We start from the raw sequence: 23,647 nt of genomic DNA on the forward strand, positions 1-23,647 counted from the left end.
AGGAACCCTCCTGTGTTTTCAGAGGAGCCCAGGCTGGCATCCGAGGCCCCGAGAGGGTGCCCAACCAAGTTCACTCCGCTTCCACCAGGCCATGCTGGACATTAGAAAGCCAGTATCGTGCAACATTCACGTCTGTGGGTGGGAGAATGTACCGAAAACTCAAGAACAAAGCGAAGGGAAAGAGAGCAGTTCAGCCAAGGCAGATCAGCTGTCTGGTGGCAGGCCAACTCAGGCATGGCCACGTGAAGCCAGCAGACTTCTCCCCTGTGACCTAGGCAGCCCCCAACTGCCAGACCAACAGCACGGCACCCAGCGTTGAAACAGGCTTGCTGGCTGCCATTAAATAAACTTTATTTAGGGTCTGGAGTGATCTGATGGTGTTTAGAAATGAGAGGAAGGCTCGGCTATAAGGAAACCAACTATGTCAAATAACGTCCTTGAAAAAATAAGATAAAAACAGAGAGGGAGGCAAACCATAAGAAATTCTTCAATATACGGGACAAACTGAGGGTTGCTGGAGGGGGTGGTGGGTGGGTGGGGACATGAGCTAAACGGGGGATGGGCATTAAGGAAGGCACTTGTTGGGATGAGCACTGGGTGTTATATGTAAGTGAGGAATCACTGGACTCTACTCCTAAAGCCAATACTACACTGTATGTTAACTAACTTGAATTTGAAAACAAAACACAACAATGTCCTTGAAATACACACTGAAATATTTAAGGGTAAAGGAACAAAACTGGCTCTAACTTGTTCTTAAACGATTCCACAGGATGTAAATAATCGGTGAATCTTAGAAAAGGCTTACAGACATTACTTGTAATAGTCTTATAATTTCTCTGAAGTTTGAGATTAAAAACAAACAACCAGAAGCGTGAACACGTGCATGTCCACAACACAGCATCGATATTCCAAATCCTATACCCAGGGGTGGGACGCAACTCTCCTGTTGTCCCCTACTCCTACTCAGGCACATTACAAGCAGCTTTCAGTATCTTCTGTTATAGCAGTTTGTGGACCCAAGTTGGTTTGAAAGTCGTCAAGGGTAAGGCCTGTGTTGTCAGCACTGTGCTTTGTAAACAGTAAGCATTCAAACAAACCTGGCGTCCTCCCATTGGCCATGGAAGGTTTCCAGCTCTGAGTGAAATGGAAGAAGGAGAAAGAGAGGGGCTGGCCAATGGGGAGAAGGAACCAAGAAAGACGGTCGAGTCCATACAGACTTGCCAGTCCAGTGCACCCATGTCAGAACTGATGATTTTTTTCAAGTCAGACACCCCCCTAGTCAGATTCTTCCATCCTTTTTTCCACAAAGCTTGGAAAGTAACCCAGCCCCAGTGGGGCTGCCCCACAGGACCCACCCAGGGCACCTACAGACATACACAGCCTGAACCTGACCATGTCCACTTCAACGTGTGGTGACCAGAGACAATAATGTATTTATTCAAACTCTGTCTGGTTCATTTGTGTGTATGAATCTTATCTCTTCTCTCCAATGAGACCACAGAGGTAAGGGCCTTGCCTCCTCCCACTGCCCCCCACGGGTACATTCATGGAACCCACACGAGCCCTCAAGTAGCCTCTACCAGGGACTATGTCTGTCTGCACTCTTCCTCATCCCCAGCTCGTAGCACGGCGGTTGGCACATGTCTGGTGCTCAGTAAAGACTCATTGAACACTCATTAAACACAGAGTCCTATTGAGCTGAGTTGAGTTGCCTCGTGTGACAAGGGCACACTGAGTAGGCTCTGAGGGTTGGACTTCTGGCCTCAGATGCTCACCAGGAAGGCAGAACCAGCGTAGGCCTCCCCTCCTCCCTCAGAGCAGATCCCTCTGGTTGCTGGTTCTACCATGTTCCTGAGAAGGGCGGTGACACCGTCTCTGTGGCCAGTGTGACACAGTCAGTGTTAGGGCAGATCATCTCTGCCGCTGAATCGTCTCCTCATGGTCTTGTTGGGGGCAGGGGGACACTTGGGACAAGAAGGTTTGCTCAGCACACTTCCAGCAGGGGCAGGATCTTCTGTCGAGAACTCCGGGTCAAAGTTGCAGTCCGCCCCACGCCCTCGCCGTCACTCCATCCTCACGTACACACTATGACAAGGCTCAGCATGGGGGCAGCAGAATGTAGCACCCTGCAGGTGCCAGAGACTGAGGGAGAACTGTGGGCTTGGTGGGGGCAGGAAGAGTGTGACCAGAGTGGTCATCGGGAGCTCCATTTTTCTCCCTGGTTCCTGGGGCTGGGGCACTTGGTACGAGGCAGTGGGATTGCTAGCAGGAACAGAAAACTGTGGTGTGAACATCTTCAGTCATGTCTCCAGTATTCTTCCTGCCGCTACCGTGGGGCCCAAGCCCCAGGTCAGTCCAGGGATGGGGTAGATGCATCCCTAGCCTTAGGGACGGAACAGCTCAAGCTGCCCACCTTGGGGGAGGGGGCAGTTCTTCCTTTAACATGCCCCACTGTAGGGCTGGGTCATCTTGACAAAGCTTCTCCTTCTGTCTCAGCACCTCTCACCATCTCCCCGCACCCCTTTGGAGGAAACCACTGGCTGGGCCTTTGGGGAGGACTGGCCGTGCTCCCAGCACACTCAGTGTTTGCTTCCAATCCAAGAAAAAGCTGGGCTCCCTGGCTGGGAACTCATTCTCCCCCACCCCCTCCTTTTCTTTTCTTTCTTTTTCTGTCCCCTTTGCTTTTCCCCAGCACCCCACCCCACCCCACCCAACCCCGAGAGCTCCCAAAGTGACAACATGTGGGCCCAAATCAAACCCTTGTCCTCGGGCCCCTGCTGGCATCTCTCCCAGATCACCCACCTTCCTCCCCCACTCTGCAACCCAGCCACCCTCCTCACCCCCACCCCCGCCATTCCTCTTTGTGGACAACTTTCTAAATGCAGCCAAACTTCCCCTTTCAGTCCACAGGCCCCGTAAAACAGCTGCAAAAAGTCAGCAGCTCTGCAAAAAGTTCTCTTGCAAAGTGAGGCCCGGAGCAGTCCCTCTGGCTCCAGCCATTGCTTCCTGCCTCCCAGGATCTAGAAAGTCAGTCTCCCCCATCCCAATAAACGGCGGGGAGACCCCTCGGTACTCACTCCCAGAGACACAGTCTCCCCAACGGTCTAATCTAGAGAGAACTCCCTGAGGGTCCCAGCAGAGTGTAGTCAGTGGGAGGAGACAGCCCAAAGCCTGGCCTGCATGCCTGACCCTGCGAGGCCCTGCGGGACCCTGGGCAATCCGCTTCCACACCCCGCACATGTACACGTGCGCAGTGCTTGTGTTCATAGAACGAAAGGATGGATTGGCTGGTTTTCTGGGCCCCTTCCACGTCTAAAATTCCACAAATCTGTCATCTCTTCGTGGGGTGCTCCTGCCCAAGAGAGAAGGGGCTTTGCCCAGGGACACACGGCAAGCCGAGGGTTATCTGACCAGACCCAGTTCTCCCAAATTGCATTCCGTGTTCTCTCTGTGACCCTTGGCCCTCAGGAAAACAGTGGGCCGCACATAATCACTCCTGCCCACACATCACAATCATCTGAGATGTTATATCATATCCATCCCTGGGTCACACTCCAGAGCAACAAAATCAACGTTGGGGCCTGGTTATCAATCTGTTTGGAAAGTTACCCCGGTAGTTCTGACTGAGCAGTCAGAGTTTAGAACCAGTGTGGACAAGGCTCCTAGAAAGTGAAGCTGAAGCTCTAAGCCAGAAGTGCCTGTCTGCTCCCAACCAGGCCCCGGAGGCCTCCCCAGGCCCTTCCCGGGCAGACGGCCCCAGGACCGCAGTCCAGGAACTGGAAACCAACCTCAGCAAGAGGCAGGAGGCCTGGGGGTCACCCCAGCCCTCCGAGGGCTTTGTGTGTATTGAGAAAAGAAAAACGGAGAAGGAAAACCATAGCAGAGCCGAATGCAGTGAAGGAGAAAAAGACAAGAGAAAGGGGAAGAGCCCTGAGGTCAGAGAGTCATGTGAATGGCATTTAGGGAACAAAGCCCCTTCATTGTGCCCTCTGTTCCCCCTCATCAATCATCCACAGGGCCTGGTAAGAAGCACTCTTCCACCAGCGCCCAGGGCACAGAGGGCATCGCTGCCCATAGAGGCCTGGGACAGAAAGCCCACGTCCAGAAATTCGCCCATTCTGAGTCTGTGAGCTCCGCACATCCTCCGCCCAGGCAGAGCTAGCAAAGGGCCCTTCCCGCACCTCCTCCGCTCACCAGAGCCCGGGGCTCCTATCAGAGTTTAAGCAAAATCACTCGGCCATTCCTAGACCAGAACAAAGGCTGAATCCAACTCCCCGGACACTTGGCGTCACATCAAAGTCATCCAGGTGGTGCTGCGTGACCTCCAGCGAGCTGCCTCCCTCCCCTCCCGCAGCCTCACTGCCTGATCTTGTCTGCCTTCCTGCAGAGGCCTATTCGGAAGGCAGGGGTATCGCTGGAGGCCAGGGGTCGAGAGCCTGGGCTCCGGGGACAGAGGCCTGGGCTTGTGTCCTGGCTCTAGCACACTAGCGTTGTGAGCTCTGTGCCTGTGAGTCCTCACCTGTGAGGCGACAACCGACAGAGGGGAGAGGGCCCTACAAGCCCAAAGCAACCGGGGGCCGATATCTAGAATGCACGAGGACCGCCCTCTGCCACAGTCGGAAGAGGACGGTAACCCCAAGAGAAAACAGGGCACAGTATGCAAGCAGGCAGTGAACAGGGCTGCCAAAAGAAACACAGACTAGATACCCGTGAATACGCCAGAGAGGTTTCGGTCAGGGAGCGATACCAGTGAGGAACGGGGGGGGGGGGGGGAAGGGACGGTGGTTCCCAACCTGGGGACAGTCCACCCCGGACCCCTGCCTCCACCTCCACCTCCACCAGAGGACATTTGGCAATGTCTGGAGACCTTTTTGATTGCCACGGGGTGGGAGGGGCTCCTGGCCAACGATGCTGCAAAACACCCTACAGTGCACAGAACAGGCCCCACAGCGAGGAAGTGCCTGAGCCCCATTCTTGATAGTGCTGGGGCTGAGAAGCCCTGGACTAGACAGATGGGCAAACAGGTAGAAGGGGCCTCGCCAGGACAGTGAGGCAAGCGCGTGGGACGCAGAAACATAAACCAGATAAACGGCGGTCACGTGGGTGCCTACATGTGTGGCGCAGAGTAGAGCGCTCCGTGATTGTTCTCTGCTCTGTCGTTGTTCTTTCCTCCCGGGATCTGAAGTCCTCACCCTCCCCTGTTTGCTCCAGCAGCACGGCTGGTGGCCTCGGGCTCAGCAGCCACCCTGGGCCCCACAGAGGAACGGAGGGCAGCGGTCGCTGGAGGGGGCAAGGGAAGGAAAGGGAAAAGGGGGGCAGGAGAGCCCAGGGTGGGGAGCGAAGAGGAAGAGAAAGGAGACGCTGCAAGTTTCGGCGTTTCACAACATCACAGAAATACCCAGAAAGCCAGAGGGGGCCACAGGGAGAAGTTCAAGTTGAGCAATGGCTGCAGTTCTCTTCCTAAATTCATGGAAAATGTCTCTTCACACCCTCTGGTTTAGTGAAGCCAGACCTCCCCCGCCCCCATCTCCACGGGGGCCTAGACAGGGACTTGTCCGCCAGCCGCCACGCTGTGTGCCCTTTCCTCCCCTTCATGTCCTGCCAGCTTCTTCTCCTACCCACCCTGGCCAATTCTCCATCCCTTGCTTTCCAGGATAGAAACTCCCACTCTGGTCCCACCAGAGCCCTGACGCAGGTGACAAGATACATACAAAATAATAATAATAATAATAATTAATAATAATAATAATCCCATCTGCTAGAAATCAGCATCTGGAAAGAAATCATCTCTCTTGTGTAACAGGTGAAGGGATCTTCAAGGTTCTTAAAACTGATCCCCAAATCTGAGCTTCCTGGCAGCCCCAGTAAAATGAGAATGGGGGTCAGTTTCGTGAGTCACACTGCCCATAGGTCAGAGGCCCACTGATTCCTCCGAGGACACAGAGCTTTGCCAGGAACTGGAGCCTAAAATATATTTCCCCCGTCGGTCTTCTAGAGAGCGCTGACTGAGGCAGCAAACTCTAGCAATAGCAGCATCCCCAAATAAAGGCGACAGCCGGACTCCTCCAGCCCTTTTCTGTAAAGCCCCATCATAAGGGAGGGACATAATAAAGATTTTGTGGTGGCTAAATCATGTGGTCCGAGAGCAACTCAGCTTCATGAGAGCCCCGACTCGCTTCAGGGATAAGTCTCATCTGGAAGAATGGATGGAATGCATGGCCTTTAAATAACCCCCATGAACTTCATTTCTCTCAACTGAGCTTTTGATAAAACTCGGGCAGCGGGAGGCAGTTGCTGGTTGTAACCGCTGACAAGGGTCTGGCAGGCAGCGCTCTGGCACTGGGCGAGGGTGGGGCTGTCGGGCCCTGGCACCTGCAGAGGCATCATTCATGGATTCAGCTATTCACAGACTCCCCCAAAGGCCCAGAACGTGCAAGGCTTTCTCATTTTCCTCTGGCCTGATGTGGAACTGGACCAAGAGGCTGGCGGAAAGAGGAGCAAGATGAGGAGCCGGCGTCTTGCTGGCCAGCCCGGAGCCCCACCTCACTTCGAGTCATTGTTCAGGGTAATAGCTCGCATTTAGCATTTATTGAGGGCCTAGGCATTATGTCACCACCTCAACTAATCTTCACAACCAAGCCCCAGGGTGGATACTCTGTGCTCATTTTACAGACGAATAAACTGAGGCTCAGAGGTCTGGTGAGAGCAGAAGCTATGACGCCCACTCACATCTGTCCTATTCCAGTGTTCGTACGTTTGTAACCACTACACCGCGATACCCTGCCACGTAGGATGAGAGGCGAAACCTGTGGGAAAAGTGAAAAGGCAGTTAATTTGTGGCACGAGAGCACAGGAAACACATGACTCCCCGAATGCGATTCTGGAGAAAGCCGGAAGCCTGCAGCATCATTTTGAATTTAAGACCTCAGGGCTTCTCGAAGCCCTCTCAAATCCAGGGCCTGCCGGGCTGTAAACGTCAGTTGTATCCAAGTTCCTGTACAAGTCGGGGGGGGGGGGGCAGGGGCGTTGCAGGGAAGGGCCTCACTTAAAGAAAGGCTGCAGGACAGTGAGCAAAAGGCACCCCACGACCAAGCTCATGACGCCCCTCAAAAACCACTGGGGATCCCACCCACAAGTCAGTGAGTGAGCTGTGCAGCACCCAGCACTGTGGGAGCACAGGGCCAGACTGCGTGGGGTCAGGGATCCCTGCTGGGCACAGCCATTTGTGCATCCTGTCACTTCCTGGGAAACCAGCAGCTGGGAACATCCAGGATAAAATAGAACCAGTGATGTTGTCTTCCCAGCAGTTACCGCTGTGAGCTCAGGACATAGAGGCATCTCCTTCCTTTGGATGCACTGACCTTCTTTAGAAGGTCTCTTTAGACTGGAGTCAGGAGTGTCTGGACCACAGGAAAGCTTTCCACATCAGTGAGCAATATGCTGACAAGCAGGGCCTGGGCTCAGCCCCATGAAATCTGATGACTCGGGAGGACGTGCAGTCTCTCCATAGACATGTTTGCCAGGCACTGGCGATGGGCCCTCCCCGTGCCAGGTGTGAGGGTAAGGAGAGAAGTCAGGCCCAGGCCTTGCCCTCATGGGGTTTACAGTCTAAAAGGGCACCTACAGTCTAGATGAGGAAACACCTCAGGGTGTCTTTGTGTATCCCTTCTAGAAGACCGAAAAAGGAAGGAAGTGAGGTAAGGAGGGATAAACATACAAAAGAGATCAAGAATCTAACCACTTCTCCCCTTGCCCCCACTCACTCTTATCACCATCATCTCAGTGATTATTGCAGTGGGGCCCTGAACACAGCAGGCCTGCTCCTACCACAGGGCCTTTGCACTTGCTACTCTTTTTGCGCTTCTACAGATATCCTTATGATTCGGCGTCTTCGTGTCTTTGCTCAAACGTCCCTTCCCCTTATTGAGGCCGCCCAGTTAAAGTTCACAACGCCCCTCTCTCTACCAGCCCGCAATTGTTTTGGTAGGGGTTTGTTCACTAGCTCTCAAAAGGAACTCAGGACAGGTTTCCCATTGGCCTTGGCTGGAGGCTATTTCTGTAGCCCTTGAACGTACACCCATCAAGGGCCCTCCCTGCCAACCATCAGCCAGTGTACTGGGATCAAGCCTGGCCCCTTCACCCTACTTACCCTAGGGCCAGTCCTCTCCTGTCTGGGGAAATTCCAATAGAGCCAGAGTGTACTGCACCCCTTGGCCAAGCTGCAGCAGACCTACTGCAGCAGGGCTGGGTAGCTGGTCACCAAACTCATGTCATCCTCTTCCTGGGCACCCCTCTGGACTACATTCCCACCTCCTGTGCCATCAAAGGTGGCCAATGGAGTGTGAGCAGACGCAGCATGTCTCTCTTCCGGGCTGAGGGTGTTAAGAAGCTGATGTACCTCCTCCACCCTTCTTTCCCCTTCTGCTGTGACCACATGGCCTAAGGGACAGGAGAGCCCCGAGACAGAAGGAGCCGAGGTGCCCGAATCTCCGCCTGGGGGAAGGCTGCCTGCCACTCAGAGCACCATCTTGGAATTTATGTGAGTAAAAACTAAACTCTATGAACACGTTGCGTGTTAAAAGTTGGCTACTGGATGCATTTGGTGTTCAACTGCCTGCCCCTCTATGGACGGTGGGCCCGCCCCTCACTCCAGCACTCTCTTATCCCCTCCCCACCATTGCGTGTCCCACCTGAATTTTGCCCTCTCTTCCCACCCCATCCCAGGCCTCCAGTGGTGACGGTGCAACTGATGAGTGAACACTTTCTGCCCTGGGGACCTGCGTGCTGATGCTAAAGGCAGGCCGGCAAAGAGGGAAGGCTCTTCCCATGACCCCTCTTTAAGCCTGCTTCTAAAGGTGTGCAACTTTGGGCGAGACTCCAGCCTTACAGAGATTCAGCTTCCTCATCCTTGAAATGGGAATAATCACTTCTGGCCAGGCCACCTCACAGAGGAAAAGACCGGAAGCACTGATGTGCAGAAGCAGCTACCCTGAGCTGGGCTCTACATACATCCCATCACATAGAGTACTTATCCCAGATAGGGAAACTGAGGCATGCAGAGGTTTCTGAGTGACCTGCCTAAGTTCACCCCGTTAGTAGGTAGTTGCCCCCGCCCCTGACTTGGTCCTCCCTGTCTTTCCTCCCCATCTTCTCTCCCTCGTGAGCAGCACCACTACCCACCCAGGAGCTTGACTCCAAGAACTCAGATCGTGCCTGACTCCTCCCACACCTGCATCTCCCAAAGCCCAGTTATTTTATCCTCATAGATAGCTCCCCAATCCAGCCCTTCCCTCCATCTCTGTAGCTGCCAGTCTGGTCCAAGCCCTCTGCATGCCTCTCCTGGACTCCTGCATCGACCCCCTCCACGGTCTCCACACAGCAGCCACAGGCATCTTTTGGAAATACAAATCTGACCACGCCAGACTCCTGGTGGCTTCCTACCACTCATGACAAAGTCTTGCCATGGTCCATCCAGCTCGAGAGATCCAGCCTCATCTTGAACTCTGTCCTCCTGCCCCTCTCTTCTCTGTGCCGGACAGGATGCACTTCTAGTCCCCTGAACACTCACCAACTCCCTCTTTGGTGGGTGCATCCTTTGCACATGCTGTTCCTTCTGCATGTTCCTTCCCCTTTTCACCCGGTTTACTCCTAATCAACCTTCGTGTCTCAGGTCTGGTGTCACTTCTTCAAGAACTTGCCCCTGACCTCCTTGTTGAGGTGACATCCCCCTACAGCACTCACCCCCGTTGTTATTTTGTCTATTTGAGTAATTTTTGGTGAAGCTATAGCTCCCTTACGTGACTCTAAGCTCCATGAGGACAGGCACTGTGACCATTGAAACCCGGTGCCTGTACAGTGCCTGACACGTACTAGAACTTCAGTAGCAGCCAAGTGAGTCAGTCAGTGAAAGCTGAAGTTGAAATCCAAGTGTGCATGACTCCTCCCTCACCAACGGCATGAGGAACTGTGTCTGCCATAGCAGAAGACCTCATACTAGGTGGTTTAACAACAGAAATTTATTTTCTCATAGGTCTAGAGGCTGGAAGTCCAAAGTCAAGGTGCCGGTCAATGTGGTTTCTGGTGAGACCTATATCCTTGGCTTGTGGTTGTACCTTCTTGCTGTGTCCTCACATGGACTTTTCTCTGTGCACACGAGGCTAAAGGGAGAACTCATTAGAGAAGGCCCACCCTTTTGACCCCATTTCCCCTTAATTACCTCCTTAAAGTCCCCTTCTCAAACAGAGTCGCACGTCAGATTAGGTCTTCAACATCTGGGGGGAGACACAGTTCAGTCCATAACATTCTGCCATCTAGCCCCCACAAATTCACATCGTTCTCACCTGTTAAATACGTTCACCCCATTCCAACGGCCCCAAAGTCGTAACCCATCCATCAATTCCAGCTCCAAAGTTTCGTTAAATGTCACCTAAATCAGGTATGGGTGAGACTCAAAGTATGAGTCATCCTGAGGCAAAATTCCTCTCCATCTGCAAACCTGTGAGACCAGACCAGTTACGTGCTTCCAGGTCACAATGGTGGGACTGGCATAAGACAGACGTTCCCATCCAAAAGGGAGAAATTGGGAAGAAGGACAGGGTTAAGAGTCCCCAAGCAAGTCCAAAACAACAAGGCAAATTCCATTTGATCTTAAGGCTCCAGGTCAATCTTCTTTAGCTCAATGTTCTGCCCTCCGTGCCCACCCCATGACCCTCAGCAGTGGTCCTGCCCCTTCAGCTCTGGGCTGGCATCCTGGCCCCCTGACCCTGAGGAGGTGGCCCCACCCCCTGAAACCAAGAGGAAACAATCTTGTTCCCTGGGCTGGAGATGGGCGTGACAGCTCTGATAATCTCTGAACCACCATCATGGTCACTTTCCCTCCTCTAGAAGGACAACCGTGTTTGAGGCTGGATCCTCTATTGCCCTGACCTGTAGATCCCAGAAATCTGACAGCCTAACTTCATTCCATTTTCTCCGTCCCCTTTGGTCCCCACTGCCAATGCCTCTGCTGGTATAATCCCAACTCTATTCCTGGCTTCCGCTGAGATGACTGACTAATTTGTGGATAATCTTTACAGAAAGATCATCCAGCCACATCCTAGGTGTTTTCTCCAGAACACGCTTTCTCATGTTTTGCAACACGGATAGGCAGATGACGTTCTAAATTTTCAAGTTCTGGTTCCCTTTTGCTGAAAAATTCTCTTAATTTCTCTCTCTCGCCTCTCACATTTTATTATAAGCAGTAAGGAGGGACCAGGCCACCCCTCCAACACTTTGCTTAGAAAAAATCCTCTGCTATGGCACACCTGGTTGGTTCAGTCAGTGAAGCTTCCAACTTCGGCTCAGGTCATCTCACTGTAAGTTCGAGCCCTGCATTGGGCTTTTTGCTGTCAGCACAGAGCCCACTTCAGATCCTCTGCCCCATTCTTTCTGCCCCTCCCTTACTTGCACTCTCTCTCTCTTTCTCAAAAGTAAAAATAGGGGTGCCTGGGTGTCTCAGTCAGCTAAGCATCCGACTCTTGATTTTGGCTCAGGTCATGATCTCACGGTTCGTGAGTTCAAGCCCCACATCGGGCTCTGTGCTGGCAGCGCGGAGCCTACTTGGGACTCTCTCTCTCTCTCTCTCTCTCTCTCTCTCCCTCTCCCTCTCTGTCTGCCCCACCCCCTCTCACACTGTCTCTCTCTGAAAATAAACTTAAAAAATGTTTTTAAAAAGTAAAAATAAAACATTAAAAAAAAGAATGAGAGAATAAAATCTTCCGCTAACTATCCAAGGCTGTCGCTCATAAGATCTGCCTGCCATAAAACACTAGGAACACAAAGCAGCCAAATTCTTTGCTACTTTATAACAAGGATTGCCTTTCCTTTTGGTACTTTTGTCATTTCCTCCTGAGATTCTACCAGAAGCACCTTTGGTGTCCATATTCCTACCAACAGTCCCTTCAAGGCAATCAGGATTTTTCCAGCATGTACCTCGATACTCTTCCAACCTTTCCTTATTACCCAGTTCCAAAGCCACATCCACATTTTTTAGGTATTTGTTATAGCAGCACCTATTCTTGGTACCATAATCTATACTTTTCACAATTCTCCAACAAAATAGAACCAGTACGTTATATCTGTATATCTATACCTATATCTACAGGTAAAGAAATTTACTATAAGGAATGGCTTATAGTAAGAATTTGTGGAAGGCTGGCTGGTTAACCTAGAAGCAAGAAAAGCTGAGGTCCCAATTCAAAAGCTGTCAGGCCTGATAGTACAGGTTTTGTTCTATGCAGGTCTTCCACTGATTGGACGAGGCCCACCCACAGTATGGAGGGCAATTTACTTTACTGGTCTAGCAATTTAAATGTTAATTTCATTCAAAAGTACTTTCCGGGAATGTTTGTCCACTTATCTGGGTACTCCATGGCCTGGTCAAGTTGACACATAAAATTAACCATCACAAGAATCACACCAGAAAGTACATGTGATCAACTTAATGAGTATGCAGGACCAGTGTAAGGGATTAGCACTGTGATTTGCCAATCACTCGTTCCATACACATTTGTTACACACCTCCTATAAGCATCTCCATTAACCATTGCTATGTAACAAACTACCCCAAAGCTTAGTGACTTAACACAGCATTAACTGTGTGGGTCAGGAATTTGGGCAGGGCTCAGCTGGGTGGTTCTTCTCCAGCACACTCATTCAGCTGGGCTAAGCTGGAAAGTTCAGGAAGACCCACCAAAACACCTGGTGCCTCAGCTCCTCCACAAGGTGGCTCTCTCTCCAGGTGCTATCCCATCATTCCCTAGTCTACCTGTGCTTCTTTACAGGTTGGTGGCTTGCTTCTCCAAGAGTGTTCCAAGAGACCAAGCCCCAAGAGGGGAAGCAAGCACTTGTCAGATCTACACTTCCGTCATGCTTCTAATGTCCCATGGGCCCACGTGTGGGGGCCCCCAGTGTAACAGTCCTCCAATATATGAGAGGACACTGGTCCCAACTCTGGTCGGATCTCACCATCTATCACAGCATATTGTGAGGAGCACACCCCAGCATGAATTCCTGGCATCTTTCACTAGTGCATCCCATTTTGTAAAGGTGGATTCTCACATGATGATAAGCGCATTCATATTTATATCACTTTTCGTACACATTTTTTTTTTCAAAATAAATTGTAAGGGAAAATATTGCTAGTTTTGTGTGTTTGTGGGAGAATGCTTTTTCACATTCCTTGACATACTGATGTCGCTCAGAAGACAGCTTTGAAAGTGCTGGCCTGGTGACTCCTAGCAGGGAGGCCCACAGACACAGGTGGCCCATGGTGGATTACAGATGGCTTGTCCCAGAGGGCTGGGAGGCCCAGGTGTTCTGTGGGACCATCTGTTTCGCATGCATGGCCATGAGTGATGGGAGGTCAGGGAGCATCATTCCTACACCATTCAAGTGCAGGCTGGGACAACACATGTCAGGTGACCCCAGCACATCATACTGTGTCACCCTGTGCCCTCACTACACCTGGCACCAGAGGGGGTCACATGTTTCACACACTGAACAGCACCCACCCCATCACATGTGACTTCACTTCAGAATGACTGAAGCATCAGGAGGCAATTCTCAGGAGCTTGAAAGTTCCCTTGCAAACCCAGTCTGTGAAGCAGTGTGTAAGAGAGGCCCCCAGCACCCACCACGGCCAACAGGGCCACTGGCTAGTGGACGAAGGTTGCTCAGAGAGGCCTTGCTAAGGTTGTCTGCAGCAGGATCCCCAGGGGCTTCTAGGAAATTCCAATATATTCATCTGGAAGGAGGCCCAGGAATCTGCCTTCTTAGTCTCCACCGTGGGCAACAGGGTGCTGGCCCCTTGCCAGATTTAGAGTTGCCATGTGGTTATTTCTGAAAAGGCCCCATGGGGTGGGGGCAGGGAGAGATTCACCAACTACAGGACAGGGCCCTCGCTGATGACTACTGCAGGCAGGACATAGGGGGCCCGGAGCCAGAGAGTCAAGTGGCTTCACATGCCAAATAGACTTTTTATTTTCAGACTCCTGAGATATATAAATATATATATATATATAAATATATATAAATAAATATGTATAAATATAATAATATATATAAATAAATAATATATATTTATATATATTTATATTTATTTATATATTATAATATTATAATTATATTAATTATATAATATGGGTTTGCAAGGGAACTTTCAAGCTCCTGAGAAATATATATATATTTATTTATTTATAATATATATATATTTATATAATATATAATATTATGATTATATAATAATATAATATAATTAATTATATTATATTATAATATAATTAATTATATTATAATATTAATATATTTATTTATTTATTTATTTATTTATAATATATATATATATTTATTTATTTATATCTTACAAGTTCAGAGACAACTTGCCTCTACAGGTTTCCTTCACAGAACAATCCCCAGAGATTAAATCTGTTTTGAGTTGTATTTTGAAAAAAAGAGGAAATTGGATCCTGGTTCTGGGTGGGAGGAGGGATGGGCGGGGGGGGGGGGGGGAGAAGGGAAGTTCAGAAAGAAGGCAAAAGGCACAGATTTCCAGAAAGTTCCTTATGTTTCCCCCTCCCCCCCCCTGCATTTTTTTCCTATTTACTCCTACCCTATGGAGACAAAACCCAGCTCTAGCTTAGACACACCTTCCTTCTTCCTGGCCTCTCTCCCAAGGTGTCCACAGCCCCTCTTAGAACCAGGGCCCCGTGAACTAAGTCACACAGAGAAAGACAAATACTGTATGGTCTCAGTTACAGATGGAATCTGAAAAGAACAGAACTCATAGAAACATGGGATATTATGGTTACCAGAGGCAGAGGGTGAGGTTGGGGGGACAATTGGGCAAAGGTGGTCAAAAGGTGTAAACTTTCAATTGTTAAAAAAATAGGTCTTACAGATACAAAGCACAGCATGGTAACTGCAGTTTACCAAAACCCTATTGTATATTTGAAAGTTACTAAGTTACTAATCTGGAAAGTTCTCACCACAAGAAAAGAAAATGTGTAGCTATGTAAGGCTGATGGAGGTTAACTAAATGTATTGTAGTAATCATTTTGCAATATATACATATATCACACCATTGTTGTGCACCTTGAACTTCTACAGGGTGAAACTAATACAATTAATCTCTCAATAAAACTAGAATAAATAAAAATAAAAAAATAAAAGCGTTGATTCACAGGGAGTTCAGGATTAATGCTAGTGTCAAATATCTGGAATGCACATAGTCTAGATCAGCTCAGACTTATGCTTTAACAATCAGTCAAACTGGGGACAGAGTTCATATCTCATAAGAAGGCATATTATGAATTCCGAAATGTCCTCATTATAATGTCTTAATTCCTGTGACAATACCCTTATCAGGTTGCGTATGGACTTTCATACCCGTATTTGTGTTTGTATTGTGTGAATCCTTCCCACACTTAAAAAAAAAGAAAAAAAAGAACCAGGGCCTCCAGCTCACCAGGTTACCAGCTCTGCCTGAGCACCACCCCCCAACTCCAGACTTTCTCTCCAGAAGCCAGACCCCCAGGCCCCAGAACCTCCTGGTCTGACCACACACTCCACACTGGTGGGGAAGAATGTCAGGGGGTCGTGCTTAACCCACGAGCTACGAGGCAGCTCGGGCAGTGTGGGTGGGAGCATATTCGGGGGTCTTCCCGAAAGGGGGTCCTGTGGCAGACACAGACCACATACACACTGACCCACACCCTCGGGTTGCCCACCACGTGTCCACCTGATCTCTCCCCGGTTCTGATGCTGGCGTCTCTACAGACAATTCTTTAACTTCCCTGAGCCTCAGTTGCCTCACCTGTAAATGGGCATGCTAACGGTTCCCACCTCACGGGCTGTTACGAGGGTTGGATGAAGGATGTAAGTAAAGCGCAGAGCGTAGTTCCCAGGGGACAGTTAGTGCTCGAGAAATGCTGACAGTTGTGGCTGCAATTACCACGACCATCATTAGCATCCCCATTTAGGGTGACATGTTTCAAGAATCCAGCTCTCAGGTAATCTATTGCTTTAGCCTGATGTGAAAAACAAAGGTCTTCGGGGAACATGTTCAGGGTTTTTTTAATTTTTGGTTTTGTTTTGTTTTGTTTTCAGCAGCTTGAGGAGGCAGGGTTGGGAGAAGCTTTAGCTGAATGGCCTTGGACATTTGGGGTTCAGGATGCGCACCCAGGGGTAGGACGGCTGGGGATGCAGCTGAGATTGGCTATGTCCCCGCTGTCCCCAGCGAGTGTTGCACTCAGCTGGGAGTGTGTGGGGGGCGCTGGGTGTACGTTGGATGGGGGTGCCACGTGGCTGTTCAGTGCAACAATTTTGACTGCGGAAAATACTGAAGAGGTGCTGTCTGGCGGAGAGGTCTCAAGGTAGCTGGGGTTCCTGTTTGTTCTCCTCAAAGACCAATAAGGCAGGTCTGTGCGCTCTGGGGAGAGACTTGCCCAAGGTGCCCTCTCTCCCCACTTACCAGAGACCCAGAGACTCTATGGAGTTAAGGGGGCAGGGAGGGCTGGCCTCGCCCCACCCCCGTGTGGACCCCTGCCCTAGGGAATAGGAGCCAGACGCCCAGCTCCAGTGAAAGAGCTGCCTCTGTTCAGTTGCCAAGGGCCCTGGGTCACCCAAGCCCACCCAAGGAGGGCGCGGAGAAGCCCGAGAAGCCTCTAGAGAGGGCTGTCTCAGGGTAACCAGTCTTTGGAACATTCTTAGCCCCACCCAAAGTGGGGGGCACCTTTCACCTCCTCCACCTCTGCATGGGGGCCTGGCTAACAGCTGTTTCCAGCTGAAGGCTCCCCCCTCACCACCCAGTCAGCTTTGATGAAGCCTATCAAAGCATTCTTGTTCTTACAGCTGCTCCTGGGAGGGCAATTAAAGCCACAATAACCCCCCACATCTGTTTAAGGGGCTGATGGCTGGTACTCCACCCTCAGCCCTGAGGGAGGGCTCCTGCCCCTCAGCATGGGGGTGTGGGGGTGGGGGGGAGGTTTGTCCATATCCAAAAGGCACAGTTTAGGACCTTCAACCATTAGAACTGAAAGGGAACACCCATCCCCATTTTACAGATGACTAAGCTGAGGCCAAGCTACTCCCTGCTCCCAAAAGGTTCCCCCACGCAACACCCACTTCCCTGTGGGTCCTCTAGACAGGCCCCGCTTCCTCCTCCACTGGCTAAGGTCAGCCTCCACTTACGCAAGACACAACCGAACCGTGTGGGATTGAAAAGGCCATGTGGGGAGAGGCTGTTCTGAAATGCCTGCTCTCTGCCCCCTTCTTTTGCGTGAGCCATTACCCCTTCTTGGCCACTATTTTAATACTCAATCTGTGAATTCATTTAAATCAGGCCTCCTTAACCTCGACACTGTTGACATTCTGGGTTGGATATTTCTTTGTCATGGGGCTGCCTGGTGCCCTGTAGGATGGTTCACGGCATCCCAGGTCTCTGCCCACCAGACGCCAGTGGCACACTTCTCCTAGTCATGACAACCAGAATTATCTCCAGACGTTGCCAAACTTCCCTGGGGGCGAAACCATGCCCAGTTGAAAAACACTGAGCTATGTGGACTGAAAGGAGCATGCATGGTCTTGCCAGGGGTACAGGGAAAGAGGGCATAGCTATTTCCCCCTGAGGCCTGGAGCTCCTATGGGGCAGATAGAATAATAAATGTACCCAGAACAATGCAGTGTGTGCCAGCAGATCATGAAAAAGGTTGAAGTAGGGAAAAATCATTGAAGCTGGGATTCATCCAGGAGGGCTTCTTGGAGGAGGAAGAATGTCATCTCCGCTTTGTATCGGCAGTCTGGGAAGGTCACAGTTTGAGGGAAAAGTCTCAAAAACAGCAAACAAAACCCAGGGTGGGGAATGGTGGAGAATTTCTGGGGAGAGGTGGCCACAGCTGGCTGGATCTTAATCTGGGGACTGTTACATATGGCTGCCTTCCTCCAGAACAGGGAAGATGCTGCGGATGAATGAGCAGGGGAAGATGGGAGAAACAGTGCCATGCCTGAGCTCCTGGGGGACCGGTTAGGGCCTTGCTTGTCCCTGAATAGCCAGCACCCAACACAGAATCAGGCTATGGAAATGCTGAGATAATGAGGCTGCGGAGATGGGGAGGAAAGGTCTGGAGAGGAGGGGGGGAGGGTGGTCTGGGATCTGCCGTGCTGGGAGGATGTGTCTGGATGGTAAGGGCACTGATGAAGGGGTCCAGCCCAAGCTCAAGCAGGGGCCTAACCAGCCCTTCCCCTCCATTCCCCAGGGTCTGCCCTCATCTAATGACTCCCCAGATGGTCCATGGGGGGTGGGGGTACTGGTGGTCCTAATCAAGGGGTAGCTGCTGGGCTTGGAACTGACCATTTCTTTGGGTTTCTGCCCAGCTGCAGACCTTTCTCGGGAGGAGATTTCAGTGGATTTATGGCAGACAATGGGGAACCATTGGCCTAGGAAGCTCCCATCTCACACTGGTTCGCCAACCCCAGTCTGGGCTTCTTGGGCCATGGGTGCCTGTCTACCCTCAGATTGGGCACCCTGAGGGCAGGGGCGACAGCTTCCCTGGGGTCGCCTTAGGGAAAAGCAAAGTGTAGGGCTGGTGCTGCCCACAGGGAGCTTCTGGGGTGACTCGCCAGCAGGGGGCGCTGTGGATTCAGGCACAGGGCTCGGACTGCTGGAAGGGAGCAGGAAGAACTAGCTTCCCAAACTTGTTCCGTCCTGTTATATGCACCCCCCGCCACCACCACCACCACACACACACACACACACACACATACACACACACTCATCCAGGCTCGACTGCCTTGTACACAGCAGGGCCTCCAGCTCGTTACAACTTCCTAGATTAACCCAATTCTCCCTTCCTCCAGATGAGGAGGAAGAAGAAGAAGAAGAAGAAGAAGAAGAAGAAGGAATTATTGTGCCCATTTTGCAGATGAGGAGACTGAGTCGCATAGATGCAAAAAAGACCGAAGGGGATGGCACCAGGGCAGACTGGATAGAGTCCTGGCTTTGGAGCCAGAAGACCTGGGCTTACTAGCTGGCCAGTTCAGCAACGCACTCCCAGTATGGCTGGGGGCAAACTTCGGGGCCTTGTTGAGCACACCGCGGCAACTGCAATGTGTGAGGTGAGCACAGCAGCCACACTGACCCCAGGCTGAGAACAGTTCTGACATCGAGCATGGCCGCCCACGTGGACAGCAGTTGGAGGGGCGGAGAGGGGTAGTGGTATGGGGAGGAAGAGCTCCCCATGGGGGGGAAGGTATGGCAAAAGGGGACCAGGCAGCATTGCCCAAGACCTTGTCCAGGTGCAGAGAGCAGACAGCCAGAAAGGAGATGAACAGAGGGGTCTGAACAAGGGCAGAGGGGACGAAGGGCCTGAGCTGAAGGAGAGCTCTAGGGAAGGGACAGGAGGGCTGAGGTGTCAGCACTGTTTCCTACGTCTTTGTAAGGGGTGGCAACACTGGAATCCGTGGGTGCCATTTGCTACCCTCCCGTGGTTTCCAGGCTCTGTGCTAAGCACTTGACTGGCTCAAATACCCATCCTGAGAAGCAGGTAGAGGTATTAACCCATTTTGATAGACAGGGGAAGGAAACCTCGGAGACAGATAACTTGTCCCCTGTCCCCAGTGGGAAACGGGCAAAACTGAACGCCACCCAGGTCTGCCTGGCACTATCCACTGCTCTCTTGGTGGAATCAGGGTCTGGGTGGCCACAGCCGTGGAGGCGCCACAAGGCAGGGCACGCTTAGCCCACAATGAGCAGAGGAGAGTGGGGCACCGAGGAAGGAGCAACGCGCACAGATGTAGCCAGTCTGAGAGGCCTCCTGGAGGAGGAGGACACTCTCCAGGCTGACAGGGAGGAGAAAGGCATTCTCAGCAGCCTGAGTGACCCTAATGAGCAGTTTCAGCCCAGCCGTTTCCAGCGTGTACATGGTCTGTCCCTGTCCCGCAGAGCTGGGCCATGAGGCTGGCAAGGCTGGCAGGAGCCTCCAGGCGGGGAGGGTTCCGTCAGCAGTCGGTCCCCTGGCAGCTGTGTGGAGCTTGGTCCAGGAGGTCTGCTGGGTTCTACGGGCTGTTCTTAAGGAAAGAGATGGGTATCTCAACTCTTACAGAATGGGGGCAGGGGAGAGGGGAAGGATGAAAACTCAAGATACTGAAGTGTTAGAATCCACTAGATGAGACGGCTAATCAGATGTGATGGACAGGAGGTGGTGGTCAAGGATGACTCAGCCTCTGGCTTGCATGATGGGGAGTCTTACCATGAACTAAGATCTAGCAGCGGAAGAGGCCACTGCAAGGAAGACAAGTTCAGTCTGGGGTAAATGAGTTTGATGTGTGTGTGGACTTTGTAAGTGGAGGTGAGCTTTGGGCTCAGGATTAAAGAGGGATAAGTGCTCAAACTACAGCCAGAATCAGGCTCTACTCTCCAACTAAGGAAAGCAGTCAGGGTTGACTACAATTTGAGCTTGGTTTGTGGCCTAGGAGGAAAGTACTACAGCAGAACACCCACCCGCTAGACTAAACTGAGGACCCTGCGTTCTCGAACTTGAAAAGGGATCCAGGGGTCTGAGCAGACCACAGGCTAAGTTCAACACTGGTGCCCATCATTCTCAAGTTGTACACCCCCCCCCCCCCCGAGAGCACGAATAAGAACACAAGTCAGGGCTGAAAGGGGACCGAAAAGAGTCAAGAGCAGGAGTCACCTGATTTAACGTTCTTAAATCACCGAGGTGTGTCCTTTTCTCTGAAGCTCTTCCTGACTCCCTGTTCCCTTCTCTGCAGGACCCCCGCCTCTTCACTGACTAATGAACACCGCTCAGCACTTTCACAGTTATTATCTCATTGACTCCTGAGTGGTTTCCTCCATCTGACAGGTGGGGAAATAGAGGCCCAAAGAGATTAGGGTGTGTGCGGCTGAGCCCAGGCTTGCTCCTCCAGGCCTCTCTCTAAGCTCACCCCCTTCTCACTTGGAACAGCATTCTACGACATTCCAGGATGCCGAGGCAGCCAGGATTTGGGTGCAGAGTGGCCAGGCTGACTGATGGCTCTTTCTGGCCACAGGGTGAGTGGGGGAGAGCTAGCCCTGGCCCAGGTATGCTATCTGTTCTCAGGATCTGCTCATTGGCTGCTGGGGGTAATAGGAATGACCTCAGTGGTGGGTTTTGAGGTTTTTTTGTTTGTTTTTTCTTTTTCCTTCTAAGAACAATTCATTTGGTCACATAATTAGTATAAAAGTGGCTGGTGTTGAGCAACCTCCCCCTCCCCCTTCCCTGGCCTCTGGCAGTGACATTTGAGGCGCTGTCTCCTGGGGCCACAGAGGATGCTGCCTGGGCAGTTCAAAGGGTTGGCTCTGCTCCCTGCCCAGCCCCACCCACTTCCCCTCACTGCCTCCCTCACTTGCCAAGCTTGGCCAGCCTCCCATCGAGGAGTGAGGTCCCGCCCCAGTGGCCTGAGTGGAGCCCCTTCTGCACCTCTCCACCTCACCCCTCTGCTGTCCAGCTCAGATGGCAGGGAGGGGCCAGAGTAGGACGGTGTGGGAAGAGGACTGAACCCTTCCCTTCTCATCCCACCCGGCCACGTGTGTGTGGCCACCCCTGCCACTGCTCTGCCGACTCCATGGCACCTTCCATGTGCCACTGACCACGGGGCAGCACTGAGAAGGGTGACAAGGTCAGGGGAGGCCAGAGGGAATGCTAGGCTGTGGCAGAGGAGGACAGGCCTAGTCTCCCAGGAGGCTGCTCAGGAGTGGGGGCAGGAGACCAGCAACGAAGGAGCCGGGGCCTCTGAGGGAGCTGGGTCTTGGGCACAGTGGCTGGACAGAGAGGCGGGCAGAAGGCCAGCAGGCAGCCCAGTCTGGGCCTGGGAAATCCTGGGCCCATCACAGATAGGCCTGCAAGAGACAGAACTTGGAAGCAGATGCCTGAGGCAGCAGAGGGCTGGCCTTGGGGACCACGCCCCAAAGACACAGGCTCCAGATAGCATTTCCCGGGAAGTAAACCAAGACCTCTGTCCAGCAAAGCAAGAAACTAGGCCAAGCACCTTGGTGCTAATGGCCAAGTGACTGAGGGTCCCAATTTACTTGCCCTAGTAGCTTCTTGGCAAATGACCTCTACCGCCTTCTCTTCCAGGATATGCCGGCCTTCAGGCTTGCAGTGCCGAGAAGGGGAAGACCAGGCACCGGTGATGTCAACCAGGGAATTAAGCAAGCAGAGGAGCCGATAACATCACCCCGCAAGGCTCGCCGTGGGCAAGGTGACTCATCGAAGACGGGCCCCACAAGCACAGGGTGATTGTTGTTGTGCCCAGCCTGTAGGACTAAGGAGGAAGAAGGGGGCCTGGACGGGTTCCTCACCGAGTCCTCCGCTCGGTGGAGAGGTCTCAGAACACAGTGTCCTCTGCCTTCAGAGCTCCCTGCTGGCTCAGGAAACAGCCCTCCCTCCTGCTGTGGTGATAATCTCTGTCCGCAGTGTTTGGTGTGTGTTTGTGGGGTATGTCTGGGTGATTTCCCCACCCGCATCCCACAGGGGTGCTCCAGGTACTAGAGATTGCTAACAGCAGAACGCTCGCTCCCCCTGGTTGGACGACCGTCTGTGGAGACAATGCCACCGGATGGCAAACTGCTAACCGCGACCACGTGGCGTCCTCATGGTGGGTACAGCCTGTTCCTCCTGCTGCAGACACCTGTCGAGCTGCCTCGACTCCTCGCTCCCTCACGCCCTCCGGTCTGCTGAAGGGGCCAAAACTGTTGTGTTCTTCCCATCCCCAGAGTCACCTTGTATTGTCGTCCAAGTTGAGAGCTGAACAACTGGAGGGGACACCATTTACTTTACAGTCTATGTGCCAGACCTCATGTCTGCGCATGCTGGCTCTGCCCCTTCTCTTTCCTAAATTACTTCTCACTCCCCACCCCCACCTAGAATTATCTATTTGGTTTGCCCTTAGCAAGTTCATCTTTACACTAAACTATCCCCCCATAAAGCATAAGACTCTTCCTTTATTATCTGACTTCATTCATTCTTTCATTCATTCCACACAAAAAATGTTGAATTTGTGCCAGGCACTGTTCTATCCAAGGAAACAAGGTAGATGCTCCCTGAGCTCATGGAGCTCACATTCTAATTGGGGTGGGGGTGGGGGGTAAAAAACAAATAATGTGATGCATAGAACTGCAAATGACAGTAGGTGCTGCAAAGAATAAAGCCAGGCTAAGAGGTGGAGGATGATAGGGCCCTCCTTCAGCTAGGACTGTCCAGACTTTTCTCTAAGGTGGTGGCCTCTAAGTGGAGACCTGAAGGCAGTGAAGGAAGAAGGTTTCATGGCAGAGCCCCTCCTGCCAGGGATCTAATGCCAAAAGAAAGTTTGCTAATCCTATCTGGTTCTGCCAGGAGCCTGGGGCACAGCCTAGGGCACTGGCTTCCCGGCACTGGGTATCCATTTCCTCCTTGGCAAACCAGAGGCCTAGTTGCACTGGCTCTCCAAGGGCTCCTCCAGCACGAATTCACTCACCTATAGGAGCCTGAGTTGGGAGGCCAGCTCTGTCACCTACAAGCTGTGTGACCTCAGGCAGGTTACTTAGCCTCTCTGAGCTATTTTCCTTACCCATAGAATATTCACCTCAGGG

The 23,647-nt window shown here is 51.9% G+C and overlaps 1 long non-coding RNA gene across 1 annotated transcript; it reads left to right on the forward strand.

Annotated features, from left to right (window-relative positions):
* The first annotated feature begins 21,251 nt into the window (after positions 1 to 21,251).
* Positions 21,252 to 23,023, forward strand: LOC124503283 (uncharacterized). The gene is made up of 2 exons (XR_006960143.1): positions 21,252 to 21,696; positions 22,155 to 23,023. It is a non-coding gene; the product is annotated as an uncharacterized LOC124503283 (long non-coding RNA).
* The last annotated feature ends 624 nt before the right edge of the window (positions 23,024 to 23,647 follow it).

Source organism: Lynx rufus, unplaced genomic scaffold (assembly GCF_022079265.1).
Source record: "Lynx rufus isolate CCGP_SWC_20201006 ecotype Redwood Valley unplaced genomic scaffold, mLynRuf1.p SCAF_8, whole genome shotgun sequence".
NCBI classification, from domain to species: domain Eukaryota; kingdom Metazoa; phylum Chordata; class Mammalia; order Carnivora; family Felidae; genus Lynx; species Lynx rufus.